Source organism: Pteropus medius, unplaced genomic scaffold (genome assembly GCF_902729225.1).
Source record: "Pteropus medius unplaced genomic scaffold, Ma_sr-lr_union100, whole genome shotgun sequence".
In the NCBI taxonomy this organism is placed as follows: Eukaryota; Metazoa; Chordata; class Mammalia; order Chiroptera; family Pteropodidae; genus Pteropus; species Pteropus medius.
In genome coordinates, this window is record NW_024340696.1 from 17,409,373 (window position 1) to 17,423,780 (window position 14,408).

Below are 14,408 nucleotides of genomic sequence, written 5' to 3' on the forward strand. Positions count from 1 at the left end.
TAATTGATGTAGTTATGTTACTATTAGACAAAGTAGGTTTTAAAGAAAAAAATTAACGGAAATGAAGAGAATCATTAAAGAAGGGTCAACATTTTGATTATAGTGAGAGCCCCACGATGCTTGCCTCTTGGTGGGGGGGTTGGGGAGGGGCTGTAATAAGGAAGCGACAGGTGGGACCTGGTTGCCACCAATGGTCCATTTCTTTGTCAGATAGTGATTATATAGTTGTTTGCTTTACAGTGTTGGATAGAGGATGTACTGTACCTTTGCTTTATGTCCTCTTCTGTGTCATATTTTACAAAAGAATTGTTTTGTATTTTTAGTGAATGAATGAAGTGGGAAATTCTATTCTGACATCGGAGCTTAAGTCCTTAATCACATTAATTCTGTGCTTACACGTTACCTAATAATAGGAAAAGCTCTTTATAGATGTTAACTTGTTTAAAACTCATAATGACCCTAGGAGGTAGATTCTACTTTTCATCCCTATTTTAAAATATGGAAACAGGCATAAACGAGTTAAGTTCAAGATCAGAGAACTAGAAAGAGATGGAGCCAGGAATCAAAACCCGTAGTCCAGTTCCCAAGCCTCTGCTGTCAGACCACTTCATGATACAAAAAGAGAGTCTTTGGAGATGTACGGACAATATCTTTTAATCTCTAAATATGCCTGTGTTATCAGATTGGGGGAAAATGCATATGAAGAGAAATTAGCATAGAAGAGCAGACAAGATGGAGAAAAATGGAGAAATCATCCTATAACATACTGGTATTTATTAAAGCAATAGTAATTACTATGTTTGGGGGGGCAGGGATAGAAAAGTAGACCAGTGAAATGGAATTGAAAACCTAAAAACATACCCTCATAAGTATGAGAGTATAGAATAAACAGAGAAGCATTACAAATCAGTGAGGAAAATATGGACAATTTAATATATTCAGTTGGGAAAAATGGCTCTCCATATGGAAAAACATAAAACTAAGTTGCTACCTCACACCACATGTAGTTATAAATTACAGACAGATTTTAAGTCTTTTTTAGAAGAAAACATAGGGAAAATGTGTTTATGACTACTTTGAAATTAAAAAAAAAGATATCATCTACTAAGTATAAAGAAGCACCACAGATGGGGAGGAAATATTTGGAACTCATAAAACTGACTTATGTCCAGAATACATAAAGGCCATCTCCCAAATAATAAGAAAAAAAGTCAATAGCAAAGTCAATAGAAAAACAGGCAAAGTAATTCTGTGGCAAGTCACAGAATTTAACAAATAAAAATACAGGATATATAAACAACAAATAATTTTTTAGCATATATTCTTATGTTCCTAGTATGTGTATGTGCTGGGCTTCCTGTATTTGATAACTTTTCTGAGAAGATGTGCTTGACCTCACTAGAAATCAGAACATGCAAATTGCAACAATGAAATTTCATATATATCAATTTAGCAAAAACTGATCACGTCTAATTGGCCTGTGGGTGTATAAATGGGTGTAACCCATTTATAGAGAATTTTGTAATACGTACTAAAGTTGAAATGTTCATTTCGCTATGGCCCAACAATTGTACTTCTAGGCATCTATTGAGAAACTTTTGCCTTAGTACATGAAGAAACACGTATAAGGATATTAATTGCATACTATGGAAATAAAAACAAAAAACAACCCGAAAAAAAGATGAAAACAACCCTATATTCCTTAGTGGTTCAAACCTTTGTGGTTTAAATCATCTAACATAATCCTATCATTATAATCATATAACAAAAACCTTTGTGGTTTAAATCATCTAACATAATCCTATCATTATAATCATATAACAAAAAGCTAACCAGTAGTTAAAAAGTGAAAGAACTTAGAGCTGTACATTTCGACATGGATAAATTGCAAGTACATTATATTGAGTGACTAAGGCAAATTACAAAAGGATATTTACAGTAAAACTTAGATGCTCAAAATCACACAATATGCTATTTATTAATATGTCTATGTGCACGTATACTGGAAGTGAAAAACTAACATATGTATGAGTGTGTGTCTTGGTGGCTACTTCAGATGAAGGTGGGAGAGGCGAAAGTACGGATGAGTTTTCGGCTGTACTTACATTGCTTTCTCCCAAAGAAGAAGAGATAAGGAGAAGTAAATCTGATAAAAAGGTTAAATCTATTTAATCCAGGTGATGGGGTGTGGGGCAGCTGTTTTTAACATTTTCTATATATTTGAAAAGATTCAAAATTAAGAGCAAGAAGTAATTTTTTAACAGGAAGTAAATGATATGGCAAGTCCCACGCTACCCCGATGCTCTTCCAGCTCAGAGGTAGTATTTAGCATCTATCAAAAGATCGGAAATAGTCTACAGCCATGCTACCCTGAACAAGCTCAATCCCATCTGATCTCAGAAGCTAGGCAGGGTTGGGCCCTGGTTAGTACTTGGATGGGAGACCACCTAAGAAGACCAGATGCTGTAGGCTTAAAAACTAAAAAAATAAGGGATTGTAAGCTGACCAAGTCTTTGCAATCTCTGAGGTCAACCAAGGGCTGCTTTGCCTAAAAAAAATGAAAAAAATAAAATAAAAGATCAGATGTAGTGGAAGGGGAGTCAGACTGGCCTTTGGGTGGTGAGCACACAGTGTGTAATAGCCTGCTGAAATGTGAAAGGGATAAAGGACAATTAAAACCTGAAACTGGACAAAGGAAGTCTATACCTTAGGCCTAGTTTCTGGAACCCCTAACCGCATTCTGTTAATCATGAAACTTGTAACAATGAGCTCATACGCTAACTGCCCATTTCAGCCTGTGTAACCCTGCTTGCTTGCGTGGTATGAAAAATAATCAACTGTATATAAGGTGAAAATTACTGTTCGGCCACCGCCCATGGGAACACTGTCTATTGCCCATGGGAACATAGGCAATCACCCAGAGGAACATAACATTCTAACAACAAGCTTTCTGCTTCTGTACTCCCCGCTTGCACACCTGACCAGTGGGTTGACAGGTAGTGAATAGGAGAAAGATGGACCTTTGTGTTTAAGACAGAATGAGGAATAGGATTTAGGGCTTAAAAACCTTATATCTTGGCATTTCGGGGCTGCTCCTTTGGAAGGACAGCCACCGGCTAATAAACTGCCCCTATAATCAAAGCACTCAGGTTGAGTCTGGTTATTCTGGTCACAACAAGTGCAGTACACAGATGATGTATGATAGAAAAATGTTATCCAATGTCACCCTGATAAATTTAATTTAAATAAGGCAAAAAAAATAGCCAAAGGGAAACCAATGAATTATAAGTAGTAATTGGTAAAATATTTACTGCGCAGACACCAAAAAGACAGTTGCAAACCGGGAGCACTCAAACCAAAACATGGAACGAAGCTCAGGGCTATGTCTTAATAAAGTGGTTTATACAGTAAGAAAGCAGTCACAGCTGATTCTTCATAGTAATTATAATATTATAATTATGGAAGTATAGAATATAATTATGATATTATAATTATAATTATAATATTATTATATCAGTAATTATAATATTGTTATATCATTTAAGTTTCCCTAAATGATAGGGAATTGGTCAGTGGTTACCTCATACACACCTTGGGAAATAGTTCAAGTTTGTTTATGATTTCCAGAGCCATTAGTGAGAGATGACCAAGATCAAGTTAGAGTTACAAAATAAAATACATTAAGATTTGCTTGTATGAGTAAACTAGTTTTGCCTACTCAGGGATTTTCAAAGCTGGTCTCCATTTGTTTTTAATTTTAACATATCATCTCTGGCTCATCTTATTAAGCTCATAGCTCTCCTTAGGTCACCTCCAAGGGAAGAGTGTTACCTCTCCAGTGCGTCATTCCCAGGCCACTGGCTGTTGTCAGGTATACCAGCTGTGCGTCTGGGTAGGAAGACAGCATGAACTGCAAGGACAGCACTGAGATGCTTTTTCGTGTGTATCAGTCCTGACTGAACTAAAGGTAGTGGACGGTGTTTGAAAGTCCCTTGTTCACTTGTCTCAGCAGGCTTTGGCAGAGGCAGGGGCTGTCAGCGCAAAAGGTTGTCCTGACTTGTCCTAAACCAGGTCAGAACTTAGTGTCTTAAGCTGAGCTGGATCCTATACCTCTCTGCTCTTTCCTCCCTTTTAGAGATTTATGACGCTAGGGCCACTGAAGCCAAGCCTCACCCTGGATCATCGACTGATGCTTCATTGGACTTTCTTTGCTTGCCAAGAAAAACAAAGAGTCGTGGGCGGGGGCGGGGAGAGGCACAGCAGTGGTGTTTGAGAGGAGATCAGATGCCGCACATAAAAGTGAAAGCAGCCACGAGCCACCACGCACCTCAGGGTACCTCTCTCTGCGAGGCGCATTTGTAGCAACAGGTTGGCAGGCGCCAGTTCTTTAAAAGGTTACCTCTTTCAGCCCAGCACCTGAATTTAACAGGGAAGATCAGCACTTAACCCACAGAAGTGAATCCCAGTTAATTTTATGCAGCATTCCAGATCCAAACCTTCAGTCATTCCTAAATTGTCTACTAAATTCAGTACAGATACCTCCCCTGGTATTTTAGGGTCTCAACCTACCTTTCTCACCTTCTCTCCACTACCTTCTACCTCAGCTAGCTGGACCACTAGCTCCCCAGAGGCCAGGTGTGGAGGCATTTCTTGGCGTCAGTCACACTTGAGTTCCAATGCCAAGCTCACTGTCTATTCACAGTGGGGTCTTGGGAAATCCACTTAAGTCTCTGAGCCTCTGTTTCCCCATCTGTAAAATGGGAGTAAAATAGAACTTAAATATCTTGGTGAGGATTCTGTAAGATGACTTCCAGGCTGTGGGAAGAGCCCAGAACCAGGTGTATAGTTGTTCAGTCAGTGCATTCATCTTCCCACCTTCTGTTTAACTACCTCTTCACCGCTCTCAAAATCTTCCTCTACTGCCCATTCTTCCCTTTTCCTTGTTGGTATTTGTCTCATTAGAAAGTTTCCTTTCTTCTCCGGCATCTTTTACACTGTAGCCATCGGTACTAGATTTAGTCCTCCCTCTAAGACTTAATTTTTTCTTATTGTGGTAGAATATGCATTACATAAAAATTATCACTGTAACCAGTTTAATTATGCCGTTCAATGGCATTACGTACCTTCACATTATTGTGCATTTTTTAGCACCATCATTCTCCAGCTGAATTCAGCTTCTTCTAAGTCACAAAGCAGATCATGCGCAAATGCAGGCAGCTCTGTCTGCCTAGAAAACTCTTGGGGCTGACACCTATTCATCCTTCAGAGTCTGTCTGCCTTTTGAATCCTTGCCCTACCGGGTGAGGACTAAATGATATAAAGCATGTTTTCAGCTGTAAAGTACAGAAGATTCAAAATGCAGTGGTCGATCAGGAAAGATTGTTCATTCTCACATCACAAGAAGTCTAGGGTTGGTTAATCCAATGGCTCAAGGATGGTACCCAGGATCCAGAGAGCCTCCATCTTTCCTCTCTACCATCCTCAGGCAATGGACTTGTCCTTTTGGCATGGTTTGCCTCATGGTGTGAAGATGTTTGCAGCGGCCAGGCAGGGTCCAGCCTTGTGTTGCTTTTTGGGCACAAAGAAAACTTCAGGAGCCTCCTATCAGAGATCCCTGAATGTTTTCTTGGCCAGAATTATGTCACTTGCCCATGCCCCAGCTAGTCGCATGACCCAGAGAATGAGATTACGCTGAATACTCAGACCAGTCAAGGATCTGCCCCTGGGTAGGGTGGAGAAGGCTCCAGCACAGAGCTGAGTGAAGAGCGAAGAGAGTCATGGTTTTTTAGCAAGGAGGGGGAGAAGGAGTGGCTCTTCTTTAGTCTCCTTTATATTCCCAGGGCATAGCCTGTGCTTGGTACATAGTAGGCATTTAGTAATTATTTGTTAAATGAGGTCACAAGCCCAAATCTAGGATGTGGCATTTTTTACCCTGCTCTAAGTAACTGATAAGTGTCACCAGATATGGGCTCCATGATCGATCAGAGATAGCTGTTTGAATATTTCTGTGGCATGGATGTCGTTTAGGGTCACCCCATTCCCTAAACTATAATTCTCTGCTCACCAAAATATACAAGCCACCAGTACACCTTATGAAAAATGAGGTGTATTTAGGTGTTTCAAAACAAATGAGCTTCCATATCTTGTCTAACAATTTGGCAGAGAGATAATAGCTGGATGGCATGTGATACTGACAAAGGTTTAGGAAAACGAACACTTCCATTCACTATTTGTTACAATTGACAGTAATACAAATTCAGGGGAAGGTAATTTGATGATAACCCTTCAAAATGATAAGTGTATAAGTGAGTCTTTGGCACCAGCAATCCTCATTGTAAGAACATGGCCTCTAGAAATCCTCATGAGTCTATGCGAAGATATCTGTGCAGAAACATCGTGGTGAGTTTATTCATAATACTAAAAAAATATAATCATTTGAAACATCCATCAATAGGGGATTGATCTGATAAATTCTGGGACAACCTTATCCAAGAAATTTGATGCTATTAAAAAAACTAAGTAAATGCTATACTTAGTCTTAGCCCAAAGTCCGAGCAGAAGCAGTGCTTGTAGTTATCGATATGGTATTGTACATTTCAGAATTTGTCAAGAGGGTGGATCCCATGTCAAGTGTTCTTCACACACACACACACACGGAAACTCAGGGAAACAAAGGAACCTTATTAAATATGTGCAGTTCTTGATACATCAATTATACCTCATTCAAGCTGTTAAAAATTTAAATCCACATGTACCAAAAGATGCCCTTAGTCTACTGCTAAGTGAAAAAGAACACATTGCAAAATAGCATTTATATTAATAAGCACTTTTTGTATTTGTATTATAGGTATATGTTTTCTATTTGCCTGCTGTAAACCATTCTGAAAGATTTAACAAAACTTCAACGTCTATTTGTTATGGTAATGCTAGCTAGTGTAACAAATTGCCAAAGCTGCCTGGTGTGCACAGAAACAGGCGTCCTGACCAGTGTGCCTTTCTTCTCCAAGTAGAGATCCAGAGTTCTGGTTCCATCCTGAGGCCTGCCATTTTCCATGCGGGGTGTCTCAGAAGGAAGGCCTATAAAAGTTTTCTTGGGGCCAGGCCTGGAAGTGGTACATTTCACTTCTGCTCGTCCCCATTAGCTGGAACATGCCACGTGGTCACACTGGACTACAGGCAAGGCTGGGAGAAGAGGGCCAGCCGTGTGCCCAGAGAGAGTGGGAAACAGGTCCCAATGAACACATTATAGTGTCTCACATTACACGCGCTGTAACATTCGAAGATTTTGCATGAGCAGGTATTACTCTCGTAATAGTAAACAAAAGATTGTATAAATAATCCTCTTCCTGGGTCTTTCTGACCCCATCAGGACCAGGATTGGGGGGCTTCCCACTATGATAAATCATTGATGTTCATCGCCTAGCAATCAGCCTCTTGGACATTTTGGTCAGGGTGAATCAGTTTCCCAAACCTCTGTGAGGGTGAAAATCAGACCCTGGCTTTGGTGACTCCATGAAGTTGCTGTAGTAGGCAGAATGATTGTCCCCTACCACTTCCTCTTCACAGTCATCCACATCCTAATCCCCAGAACCTGTGAATGATGTTTTATTACATGGCAAGGGGGAATTAAAGTCACAGAAGGAATTAAGGTTGCTGCTAATCAACTGGCTTTAAAAGAGAAGATTATCTATGTGTGCCCAGTGTGATCACAAAAGTGTGACATGAAGAAGAGGGAGCCGGAAGTATGACACCAAAGAGATGGCCGTGTGAGAAAGACTCAGTTAGCCATTGCTGGCTTTGCAGATGGTGGAAGGGGCCACAAGCCAAGGAATTTGGTCGGCTCTAGATACTGCACAGTATAAGGAAATGATTTTCCCCAGGGTCTCCAGAGGAAAATGCAGCCATGCCAACACCTTGAGTTTAGCACAGTGAGACCTATTTCAGGCTTCCAACCTCCTTCTGAACTCTAAAATAATACACTTGTGTTGTTTTAGGCCTCTAGGTTTGTGGTGATTTGTTGCAGCAGCGATAGGAGTGAATACAACTGAGCATCCTGCCTAAGGAATTCAGCAGGGTTGTTTGGAGATTTCTCTCTCTGGATCTAACAGTAGTCTCTGTTTGTAGAGTCAAACTGATGTCGGTTGGAATCTGGACCTCACCACTCACCAGTTGGGTGAACTTCAGCAAGTCACTTCATCTTTCTGAGCCTCATTTTCCTTAACTGTAAGATGCAGATGCATATGCTCTTAGAGTTATCGTGGTTAACAAATGACGCTGTTTTTGTGTAACATGTAGGATATGCGCCGTAAAGAACACATATGACACTGGCTTCGAGAAGATCCCTTTTTTTACTTGCCGCTAGGAAGCTTCAGCTCAAGCCAATCAAGGCCTGCCCTTGGCCTGCCATTTTGTCTAATGTTTTGGAAGACATTCTTGACATTTGGTTAGAAGACATAAATATCAATGAACTACAAGTTCATGTAGATCATTGTGTACTAGAGGCTCTTCTGAGGTCCCAGCAGGGTGCAGGGAACAAGGGGCCCAGAAGCTCCCTCCTCAGCCTCCCCACTGCCAAGGTCCCTTCTGCTTATTCCTATAGGTGGGATTGGTTCCCGCTTGGGTCAGAAGGCACCTTATCTCTCATTTTTCCGAGGTGGGGAGACTTGTTTTTCTCTCCATGTTGAGACAGTGTTCAGTGATGAAACACCTGATCCACTTAATGCCCCAAATACCCACATTCACTCTTTTCTCCACTGTGAACCGGTCTGGTAAGGAGTTTTATTCCCTTAAGTACTCAGCCCAACTTCAATCCTGAGTGGAAGAGACTATGGCTTGAGGCTTAATAGGGAGAACCTTAATCCCTAATTACTATTATGAGTATTTTGCAGAAGGAATGTTTCTAATTGTTTTCTCTGATATCTGGGTGAGGGGCCAGGTACTGGATGGTTTATATCTGGCCAAAGTAAAATTCTTATGGTTTTCATTTCATCAAAACCTAAGCCAGACAGAAGCTTCATGAGACATGGTATAGTCTCAACAGGGGTTGGTGGGGACCGTTCTGGTTGGGCCGGTAGGGACTGTTCTGGTCGTTTGGAGCAGTCGTGGCCTTTTATCACCAGGAAAAAAGCTACAGGCACTCAGAGAAGCTTTGGACCCATCTAACGTGTCCTGTTCGATCTACATATTTGGTATATAAAGAGGTCCATTTTCGGAACATTTTCTCAAATCTTCTGAAAGGTAAGTCTCTGCCATGGCAAGTTGAGACCATCTCAACTTGATTATATCTTTTTTTTAAAATTTATATGCTTTGTTTCTAATCATAAAAGAAATATTGGCTCATTGTGAGAAATATGAGAAATACAGAAAATTTTAAAAATGAGAACAAAAAAGTCACCAATGTACCGTGCCTGTCAATATTTTCCTCTTTTTCTTCTTCCAGTATTTTTTTCTTGATATTAATAATTTTATATCTTCACCTGATGGTGCATGTACTATTTCATGAATTTTCTTCACTTAAAATGATCCTGTTGTGTGAGCCGGCCCGTTGGTGCCTGGAATTCCTCAGCCTGTCCCATGTGGTCTTGAGAGGTGGGGTGATGATGCTTGCACAGTGTTCTGTCAGCTCAAGAGAAAGGGGAGGTGGGACTGGCATAGATTTTTCCGATTAAGTGCCTATTTTAAACATTATAGAAATGTGTCACTACAATGAACAAAACTCCTGTAATCCTGAGCCTCAGAAATAACTTTCACTACTTGGTGTTTGTTATTTCCAGATTTATCTAGGTAATTATAACAATTTACAAGGGTATACAAAAGTATCTGATCAGAAATACAATCTTGCTAGCTACAGAATGGGGCAACTTCTTTTTCTATCTCATAATAACTCTCATCTCAACAGCACGTATCAATCTCTCATTCTTTTTAATGGCTGCCTAGAATTCTATTGCTTGTCTATATCATAATTTATTTACTTAACCTGCTATCGAACATCATTTGGGTGTTTAAATTTTTTTCTTTACATAATATAATGAATGTTCTCGCACCTGAATCTTTATGCACAAGTGTGGAATGTCTGTAGGAGAAATTCTTACAAGCAGTTTCTGAATTCGAGATTTGGATAAAAACTGCAAAATTGCCCTGCAGAAAGATTGGACCAATTCACGTTTTCATGAGCTGCCTGTTTTTGCTGTACCCTTTTCATCATTCGGTATTATCAATCTTTTTAAAATATTGATAATTGAACACTTTTTATGTGACTGAATTATTATGATTTTCTTACATTTCGTTAATTATTAGTGAAGTTAGGTCGAACATCTTTTAATATGTGTATCTGGTACTTTTGTCTATTCTTCGGTGAATCACTTATTCATGTCTTTCCTTATAATTTTTAAGAGTTCTGTGTGTATTAGGGATAACAATCCTTTGCTTATCATTCGTTGTAAATATTTTCCCACAAATTGCCATCTGTCATTTGGCTCTCTGTTTTTGGCCTTCTATAAATTATAGCTAGTAGTTTTTGAGTATTTAATAAGTACCAGTTACCATGAAAATGCTTTACATTAATTATCTCATTCAATTCTTACAACAAACTGTTAAGGTAGGTACTGTTATCATCACCCCTATTTTACAGGTGAGGAAATTGAGGCTCAGAAGTTTAAGTCACCTAGGTAGGAGAGGGAGAAGCCTGGATTTGAGCCCAGGCCCTACTACATGGCCTCCTTTCCAGAATGTCCTCTATGAGGTTGTTTTTGGTCCCCGCAAAGTAAATCCCAAGACAAGGATTTGAGCTCAGTTTATGTGGGTTGTGATCCCAGGAAAGAGTAGGGAAGTGGAGAAGTCAGAGCAGAAAGGAAACCAGTACAGGTCGCATTAACGAGCAGGTCGCCGCCGTGTGCAGCTGGCCTCAAGCCACCGGAGGACCTCTGGGCCATGCCTTCATGTCAACCCACATAAGGGGCAACCAGCAGGGTATTTGTCATCCATTTCCTGTATCACTGGCTGGAGTTGACTACTCGAGAGTATTAACTCCCTGGTACCTCTTACCTGCCACTGGACATGGGCTTTCCTTGTGCTGGAGGAAACCCCCAGACATAGAACCACAGACGCTTGCCATGTGAAGCTGCAAGTTGCAAGTCAGGAAAAAGGAATATAGATAGGGGAGGATAGGATCTGCTACAGTAGCCAAGTTTACCTTTTTTTTTTTTTAATTAGGGGCATTTTTGGTCAATGTGTGTACGTTAAAGAAAAACTTTTTTCCAATGCAACATTATATATGCTCCTCTCAATTTTAGCCAGCTCTTTCCTACCCCTCCCTCCCCCACTACCATTGATGGATATTACATAGGAAGGAATTCATCTTTCTTGCTATTACTCTGGGAAGTTTGCTTTCCAAGGTCCAGGAGGCCAGCCCAGAAGCTAAGCTCTGGGGACCTCTTACTCACAAGCCTCTCCCAGGATATTTTGGCAGAATGCCCAGGCTGGGGAGGGCATAGCCTTGGTGCCTGTGCCTGCAAATAGTTTGGCAAGATTTTGAGAGAGGTGAGGCTGGCTTTCCTCTTCCCGAGCCCCTCTCTCTGCCTGGGGCACCTTCATAGTCTTCTTTTCTCTTTCCACATCCATTCAAAACATTCTCCCTTCAAAAGAGCTGAAAGGAGAGGGTCAAATGTTGCATCTTGGTTTGTCTGTGACTTTGAAGGTATGGAGCAGCCAGAATCTATTTGCTGAGAAAGCTTTGGTAAGCTTGGGTGACAACTCAGCTCACCGGAGCATGAGAGGGCTGTCCACAGGCCTGCGGCGGCCTCCAACAACTCCCCTTCCTAATTCATGGGGTGACAGAGCTTGAGCTCCACCTAGCATGACTAGCCAGAGAGCTGTGGACCACAGCAGCATTCTTAGCTGACCCCTTCATCTCCCTCAAAGAGGGCTTCCAAGGACCAGCAATCTAACCCACCTCTCCCGCCTGATTTCCCCTTGTCTCAAAACCTTTCTTCATATAACTTATTATCACTTTAAACTTTGGGCTGTCATTATTGGTGTGCATGTGTGTCTGACTTAGGGGTGCCCAGCACTCAGACTGGACCTGGCTTAAAGTAGCCCGAACCCTCTAGTGGGGGCCTGGGAGCCAAGTGGCCTGGGCTCTGGTCTCCACTTGGCCATGGACTTGCTGGAGGACCCTGGAAGTCCCTCCTGCTGTCACAGACGATGGAGTGGCCTTGCAGTGCTGTCCAGGTGGGGGCTATGGGGAAGGTCTTCATGCTTCATCAGTCAGCCTTTGGGTACAGCAGCCCAGGAAGGAGCAGGATGTTGGGAAGCAGAATCTCTTTATCTGAGGTGCTCCCCAAAGGGGGCTGATGGCTCAGAGTGGGGGATCAGTCCCTCAGGCTGGAAGGGGGATTTGTTTGTGTAGTATTGCAGCATCTATCCACAACTCCATGAGCCCCATTTGGCCTATTGCTCAATGGAGGTGACCATGTCTCCTCTCCCCCAAGACTTCAAGAGACTTGAGAAGACAAATAGGAAAATAGCATAGGTTAAAGGGTTTTAGAAGAAAAGTGATCCAGAGAAAATGCAATTACTTGGAATTAATTAGAGAGAAACAGAAGGCCAAGTTTGAATTATAGAACATCCTTAAGACAAAAGAATTTCATTGCTTTCATTTATTTATTTATCCAGAAATATCTATCAAACACCTGCTCTATGCCTTTACAGGGTATATGGTCCTTGCCCTCATGGATGTGTCTTCTAAGGGGCCAGGGGGAGAGATGGTTGATCACCAAATAAATACACAGGATCCTTTTGGGTATTGGTCAACATCATGCAGAAGAGAGAAGGGAAGCAAAGAAGAGAGAAAGTGACAGGGCTGGGGAGCTATTTTCAGATGGCGGGGCAGAGAAGGCCTCTGTGAGTGCAGCCAGCGGGGAGCCATGCGCTTTGTGGGGGAGGAGCCAGTGCAGGAAAGGGACGGGTGCTCAGGGCTGCTACGCAGGAGGAAGGCACAGTGAATGCTATGGATTAAGATCAAAAGAGACGTGCGTAACTTCTTACAGAACACACTGAGAATTGAGATACATGCCTGGGTCACTTCCGTGAATCACATGTTAAATGTCGTTGTTCTTAAAAATAATCATGGGAGGCCTGGTAGGAGGTAGGGAGAATCAGAAAGACCTGGTTTGGATTCCAGCCTCTCCACCGTTACCATGACTGAGTCACCTCGGGATTCTGCAATCCCGTGGAGCCTTAGTTTCCTCATCTGTGATGAGAACACCAGTTGCCAATATCAGGACTGAAAGAGCAGACGTAACTAGAGGTTTATAGATGTTAAACAAGGAAGGGAATATAACAAACAACTTGATGCCAGTACATCTGAAATTTTAGACACACACAAAGATTCTTTGAAAGATATAAATTGCCGAAAACAATAGATTCAAGACGAGATAGACTTTTTAAAAATCTGCCTTGCAGAGATGCTGTGAGCACAAGAGAAAACATGTACAAAATCCCCAGCCCTGTTTTTGGCACACAGTAAGTGTCCAGTACACATGGCCATTATGATGCATGTATACCAAATAACAGTGTAAATATTTCATGATCTTCAGAACCACTTAACATTGTAAGGAAAAAAAAAAAATGCTCCGTATAGCCTTGGCATTGAAATTCCTCCTCCATCTACTTCTGCTTCTCCTAGCCCCAAACATTATATGCTTAGTTATTAGACTTGATACTAAATGACTTTTCCTTATTACTAAAAATATATTACTTGCTTGCCTTGGGAGAGGGCGCTCAGATGACGGAATGTACTGCACGCCCAGACCACGTCTAAGTACAAACAAGACGTCTGAGTGCAGAAACCAGAAGGCTAGTTCATCCACTGCCCCTGCGACTCCACGCGTACTTGACAGTGACCTACCAAGACTCTATTCAGGGACACTGCTGGGACACAACACTACAGCCAGGCTCTGAACAAATTAGCAGTGACCTAGAGCTAGTGGCGTCCAAAAGGACATTTCTCTGTGGGTCTTGCCAAGATATTCATTTCAAAGAAGGCCCTGGCTCCTTTGGGTGCCTTTCCCGTCGGCCACGTGCCTTCCCCTCGAAGGACCATGTTGCACAATGGGTTTACCAATCAGAGGTCAGGTCCTGTTCCTGTCATAGACTTGCCCAACAGAGGGAAATGGCTCCAAACCTGGGGCCACAGGACTTAGATGTTGAGAGCAGGTGGCATGTGTCTGCTGGACTGTGGAGAGCAGAAGCTGCTGGGAAATGCCGGCGGCTCCTGTGGCTACCACAGGGTTGGCTCTGAGCAGGTGCGGTGGGGGTGTGGAGGGTCATCAGAACACAGGCTTTGGATCCTCCAGCAGGAAAGCTCAGAGCTGGGGTCCAGAGACCTTCAGAGCAGAGAGATACTACAT

General features: G+C 41.9%; 1 protein-coding gene and 1 pseudogene across 3 annotated transcripts in view; both read left to right on the top strand.

Annotated features, from left to right (window-relative positions):
• ACCSL (1-aminocyclopropane-1-carboxylate synthase homolog (inactive) like) overlaps window positions 1–14,408 on the top strand; it is an 89,370-nt gene that overhangs the window by 21,656 nt on the left and 53,306 nt on the right. The window lies entirely within an intron of this gene.
• LOC120610343 (uncharacterized) lies at window positions 2,353–2,472 on the top strand (annotated as a pseudogene).